This window comes from Nicotiana tomentosiformis, chromosome 12 (genome assembly GCF_000390325.3).
Source record: "Nicotiana tomentosiformis chromosome 12, ASM39032v3, whole genome shotgun sequence".
Classification (NCBI taxonomy): domain Eukaryota; kingdom Viridiplantae; phylum Streptophyta; class Magnoliopsida; order Solanales; family Solanaceae; genus Nicotiana; species Nicotiana tomentosiformis.
Genome location: NC_090823.1, coordinates 102,242,295 through 102,249,468, shown reverse-complemented (window position 1 = coordinate 102,249,468; position 7,174 = coordinate 102,242,295).

The window sequence follows — 7,174 nt, the reverse complement described above, 5'->3', positions numbered from 1 at the left end:
GTCAGCTGGGCAGTGGACTCTGCAAGTGCGAGGGGGTCAGCTGCGCAATGGACTCTGCAGATGCGAACTTCAAGTCGCAAATGTGATGCCGCAGAAGTGGCTTTTGGGATCGTAGGTGCGAGCATCCCTGGACAGAACCCATAATTCGAGGTCTTTGGTTTCTTTCTTCATTTTCGGATTTTGGAGCTCGGTTTGTGCGACCTTGGAGAAGAATTTCACCACATAACTTGGGGTAAGTGTTCTTGATTCCCTTGTGATTATATTTCATGAATTAATCTTTGTTTTCAGTGTTAGATTATTGATTTTTCAAGAGAAATCGGAGGAATTTTCTATAATTCCATAAAACAAATTTTTGAGCTATGAACACTAATTCAAAGTCAGATTTGAATAAAATTAGTATGGATGGACACGTAATTGAATGGGTTGTCAGATTTTGTGAGTTTCATCGGGTTCCGAGAATTGAGCCCCACAGTCGACTTTTCGAGCAGAGTTGAGAATTTTTATAAATGGTTAAATTGTAAGCGTTGGAGTACATTGTGATTAATTTGTACATTGTTTGAATAGATACAGATTTTTTGGCTTGAATTGAGGAGATAGGAAGGCGTTTGGAAGTTGATACGCACGGAATGGATATTCCAGAATATTGTTTATCTAGCTCAACATTGGATTCTGCTTGTTCGAGGTAAGTAACACTTCTAAACTTGGTTCTAAGGGTATAAATTCTTGAATTACATGTTATATGAATTGTTTAGAGGTGACGCGCATGCTAGGTGACGGGCGTGTGGGTGTGCACCTTAGAAATTATGACTTAATTGTTTCTGTGAAGTTGCATAATCAAATAATCATGTCATTATCCACATATCTTCCAGGTGTTAGAGGAAATTGAGCTGAGACTCATGTTAAAGATCATGTTTAGGCTACGTGCCGATATTTTTGGGACCCACAGAGGTCTTATTACTATTGAATTACTTGTTTAAATTTACAATTTTGTACTCAGTCACATCAATCATTTGCATATCATCTATCACTCTCTATTGTCATTCATTGATATATCATATCATCATGTCGGGTTGATTTTTATGTCACTGAGAGGCCGAGAGACTGGAGATTTTGAGTGATATTTATGGGATCGAGCTGCACGCCGCAGCATGTTTTATTTATTTATGCCTGGATCTGGCTATTATACGCTTGGGCTGAAGGAGCCCCTCCGGAGTCTGCACCCCCCACAGTGAGCGCGGTTTATTTTATATTGAGGGATGGATATTCCCTTGGCATGGATCTTGCTCGAATTATTTATATTTTGGGATGGATTTTCCCTGGCATGGATCTTGCCGAATTATCTATGTTGAGGGATGGATCTTCCCTAGGCATGGATCTTGCCCGAATTATTTATATTTTGGGATGGATTTTCCCTCGCATGGATCTTGCCTAATTATCTATATTGAGGGATGGATCTTCCCTGGGCTAGATTGGCCTTACATAGTACTGAGCGACTAACTGTCAGTTGATATTATATTTGGGATAGGTCTTCCCTGGGCTGGATTGGCCATATACATTACTAAGTGATTGATTATTTTGAGAGTGTGAGTACACGAGGTGTCCACAGAGGTGTATCACATACAACATGTGCATTGGCATGTAGATATAAAGATGTCACATTCCTCATATCATTCAGAATTGATCTATTTTACTTGTACTGAGTTTAACTGTTGAATTTGAAAGTATGCCTACATTTCTGTACTGTTATTTCTATACTGGACTGTACCTGTTGAGCTCGTCACTACTTTCAGCCCAAAGGTTAGTCTTGTTACTTATTGACTACATGGGATCGGTTGTACTCATACTACACTTTTGCACCTTGCGTGTAGATTTCTGATACTGATGTAGCTCTGTATGGTAGGAGCTAGATCTAAAGATGTACCTGTGTTCCAGTCATTGCTGCCTCTTGTTCATGGTAGCTTTAGAATTTTTAATCTGTTCATGTATACTTCAGACATATGACGTATTCTTATTTCACACCAGCTTTGTAAATTCTAATCTTAGAAGCTCGTGATTTGTACTACCAGTCCTAAGGGGGGTGTATTAGAGTCGGTTAAATATTAATTAAATTGGATGGTTGTTATTTGGCTTACCTAGCGGGTAAGGCTAGGTGCCATCACGGCTAGTTTTATTTTGGGTCGTGACAAGTTGGTATCAAAGCTCTAGGTCCATAGGTTCTACGAGTCATGAGCAAGTGTCTAGTAGAGTCTTGCGGATCGGTATGATGATGTCCATACCTATCTTCGAGAGGCTACAGGGAATTTAGGATAATTTTCCATCTTTCTTTCCTTATCATGCGGAATTGATTCAACTAGAAGCATAACTCATTGAATTTCTTCCACACATTTGTGTGCGCTTGTGAGCGCTCGGTATCAGTTGTGCATCACTGGCTTGTGATTCCATGAACGAGGTTTGAGATGTGTATTCTGTGTTTTGGTGATGGTCCTGTCTCGAGGACTTGAGGCCAGGTTTATACTGCAACTTAGGCTCGGTAGCTTCATTTGTGTGAACTTATACATTTGGACTCATATGTCCGGTAGTGTCCCTATGAGTGAAATTTGTGGCTCGATGAGCGGTTGATGGCTATATGATAACAATGATATAACTGCGGGATGTGTTAAGATGGTTTGAATGTGACGAGAAGAGTTTATCGAGATGTCAAAAGGGCCATTGGGTGCTTGATTTCCATTTTGATTTGATATATAGTCTCGAGTTATGAGTGTGTTGAAGGACCTTTCACGTTGTTAAATTATGGGACAAATTAAATTCTCATGTCTTGTTAATGAATTTAGACTCAGGAAGATTAAGTGATCGCATAGTGATTGTGGCTGCGAAAGGGTATATCAAGATGCCAATTTTAGGCTAAGCATGTGGGTTATCTCATGCGGAGTAATCTATGGATGTGTGCTCCTTATAATGTTGAGTGGGGAGTTTCTTTTCTACCAGCGAGGTGTATGTGTTGAGAGTTGAATTTGAATCTGGTTGAGAAAGTTGACTTGACTGTCAAGAGAATAAATGCGAGCTTAGCGGATGATTGAGGTATTTTATGGTTGGTGTTGCATGAGTTTGAGAAGAATTTTTCTTTGAGCTGACTGCGGTATTATGGCAGTAATAGAGTATGGGTATTGTGAGTTATGAAATGTTTTGTTCTATGGCTTTGAACCAAGTGGGGGAGCCTGCTATTGACGATTTGATTTCATGGTTATCTGTTAAATACTAGTTTTGGGTCAGAGGCATAATTGTGGATCCGTTATGACTTGTAGAGGTTGATATCGAGGATGACTTGAGTAAGTAAATTCATGGATACGGGTTATATTGCACTTTATGAGTATATGACAATCATGGAATGAGTGAGTTGTTATTTACGAAGTATGTAGTACGCACAGAGTATGAACTTGATCGGTGATGTTAAAGCAGGGTTACTTCTTTCAGTGTTGTTGTGCTAGTGGGGCACGTGTCTTTCGGCCCGTTTAGGCGGTACAATTTAGATTTGGGCAGAGTGGATGACTCTTGAGAAGGTTCTAATGGATTCAAAATGTATATGAGCCAATTGAAAAACAATTTGGATTCGTATATCGCTAGAATCGATTATTTACATTGGATGGTGTCGGAACTTGTGATAATTTTGTATGACTATGAATTCTATATTCTAGTATAAGAAAGGTAAGAGAACAATTTTAAGTTCACATAAGGTCTTTTCAGAGTGGGTGTCTCGATTGTGGTAATTATGAGGGGTAATTATGATGTGGTGAGGTTTTACAGATGTTTTGGTGGCAATATTCTTGGGTTTGGTGACCTGCGTGGTTTGGTCGAGTTAGAGGAATTCAGTTCTGATAGCTTGGTATGTGCAAATGGATTTCAAAGTGTTCTTGATGGTTTCTACCATGATTTGAGCCGGATATTGTCTACCGGTGTGGGGAACGTATTGTGTATTGTGATTTTCTCCTAAAAGGAAGCAAGAGGAAGGTTTCTAACTAACCGGGTATGTAATTTGCTGGTGACTCAGAGTCAATAATGATATTCTCGTGCTTTTCACATGATGGCATGATAGATGTGGTGTGTTGTGCGGGGTTAATGTCACGACCCAATTTATCCCTCCGTGAGTTGTCGTGACGACACCTAGTCTCTACGACTAGGTAAGCCTAACACTTAACAGAAATGAGATAAAAACAGTATAGGGGGATCTCCCGGAATACCGTTCCATAGTCCCAAAGTAAATATGTAGCGCAACCAATCGAAATAACAATTACAGCAAGAAATCCTACAGTTTAGACTAAGTTCAAGTCAAGGAAAGCAGGTAATTTCACTAAACATGCTGCACAGAATTCAAATAGGCATTTAAACAAGTATGCATGCTATTCTAGTCTAACCAGGATAGTTACATATGCTAGTGTGTTTCAAATAAGGAGAAAACAAGTTATGACTTAGTGAAGAACGGAATTTTACAACAAATAGCTCGTGTACGTACTCGTCACCTCTCGTACACGGCGTTCACATATCAAACAGTACCAAATCCTAAGGGGAGTTCCCCCATACAAGGTTAGGCAAGCCACTTACCTCAAACCAAGCTCAAATCAATCCGTCACAATGCTCTTTCCACGAATATGCGAATCTGAATGGCTCAAATCTAGCCAAAACCAGTTACATAACATAAATATAGCTACAAGAAACTAATCTAGCTAACGAAATCAAAGCTAAAGCAAGAAATTAGAAAAATGCCCCAAATAAATCTCCCCGGGCCCACGTCTCGAAATCAGGTAAAAGTTACCAAATATGAATACTCATTCACTCACGAGATCATTCGTACCAAAATTATCCAAATCCGATGTCTAAATCCCGCTCAAAACTCAGAATTCGGTTGGGGAACTTTTCCCCCATTCTCCCAACTTTCTCACTCAAATTCCTTTATTAAATAAAGAAAACAACAATAGATTAATGAAATATTATCAAAATAAAGTTAGGAATCGCTAACCCAAAGCTCTCTCTGAAAATCCCTCAAAGAATCGCCAATTTCCAAGCTCTCAAGTACAAAAATGGAGAAATGAATCAAACCCTCGAATTTTTCCCTTTTCTGCCCAGCAAATTTGCTCCTTCGACCTATTCATCCCTCCTGCGGCACCACACATGCGGAAATTCCATCGCAGGTGCGGAAATGACTTAAGGGACTTGGGACCACTTCTGCGAGAAAGTGGCCGCACCTGCGCGTGCGCACCTGCGGAAACTGGTCTGCTTCTGCGATCTCTCTTCGCACATGCGCTCCAAGGTCGCATCTACGGACATCGCAGATGCGGAATATTACCTCGCACCTACGATCCCTAAGCTCCTCCTTCCAAACCGCTTCTGCGTTTGATCTTCCGTACATGCGAGCCCGCACCTGCGGTTCCCCAACCGCATATGCGAAAACACCAGCAACTAGAAATTTCAACCCGTTGAGCATTTGAAACACACCCGAGGCCCCTGGGACCTCAACCAAATGTACCAACCAATCCTAAAATACCATAAAAACTTAGTCGAGCCCTCAAATCACATCAAACAACACTAAAATCACGAATCACCCTCCAATTCAAACTTAAAGAAACTTGAAACTTCCAAATTCGACAACTGATGCCGAAACTAACCAAACCACATCCGATTGACCTAAAATTTTGCACACAAGTCTTATTCAACACTACGGACCTACTCCAACTTTCAGAATCGGAATCCGACCCCAATATCAAAAATTCCACTACCGGCCCAAAACTCCAAAAATTCGACTTTCGCCATTTCAAGTCTAAATGAGCTACGAACCTCCAAAACACAATCCAGACACGCCCCTAAGTACAAAATCACCTATCGGAGATAACGGAACCGACGGAATTCCATTCCGGAGTCATCATCACACAGTTCCTACTACGGTCCAAATCCTAGGCTTGAACCTCCATTTAGGGACTAAGTGTCCCAAAACACTCCAAAAACCAAAACAAAACCTCCCGGCAAGTCACAATAGCAGGAATAGATATGGGAGAAGCAGTAAATAGGGGATCGGGGCTACTAATCTCAGAACGACCGACCGGGTCGTTGCATCCTCCCTCTTTTAAAACAATCGTTCGTCCTCGAACGAGCATAGAGACATACCTGAAGTGGTGAAAAGATAAGGATAGCGGCTGCGCATATCCTACTCGGTCTCCCAAGTTGCCTCCTCGACCGGCTGGCCCCGCCACTGAACTTTTATTGATGCAATGTTCTTTGACCTCAGCTTTCGAACCTGCCTGTCCAAAGTAGCCACTGGCACCTCAACATAGGATAGATCATTTTCCAATTGTATTGAACTGAAATCCAACACATGAGACGGATCGTCGTGATACCTCCGGAGCATCGAAACATGAAATATCGGATGAACTCATGCTAGGTTGGGAGGTAAGGCAAGCTCATAAGCAACCTCCCTAACTCTCCGTAACAGCTCAAAGAGGCCAATAAACCTTGGGATCAGCTTGCCCCTCTTTCCGAACCTCATAACGCCCTTCATAGGTGAAACCCGAAGCACGACTCGTTCTCCAACCATGAATGCAACATCGCGAACTTTCTGGTCTGCATAGCTCTTCTGTCTGGACTGGGCTGTGTGAAGTCTGTCCTCAATCATCTTCTCCAAGGCATCCTGAACCAAGTCCGTACCCAATAATATGGCCTCGCCCGGCTCGAACCAACCTACTGGGGACCGACATCGCCTACCATATAGAGCCTCATACAGTGCCATCTGAATGCTGGACAGATAACTGTTGTTGTAGGCAAACTCCGCAAGTGGCAAGAACTGATCCCAAGAACCTCCAGACTCCATCACACATGCATGGAGCATATCCTCAAGAATCTGAATAGTGCGCTCGGACTGCCCGTCCATCTAAGGGTGAAAAGATGTGCTCAACTCCACCCGAGTACCCAATTCCTGCTGTATGGCTCTCCAAAACCGCGATGTAAAATTCGTGCCCCGGTCAGAGATGGTAGATACCGGTACGCCATGAAGTCTGACAATCTGACGAATGTAAATTCGAGCCAACTGCTCTCCACAATCACCCAAACTGCATCAAACTTCCGCTGAGTCTGTGGGAGTCCAACAACGAAGTCCATAGTGATCTGCTCCCATTTCCACTCCGGAATCTCT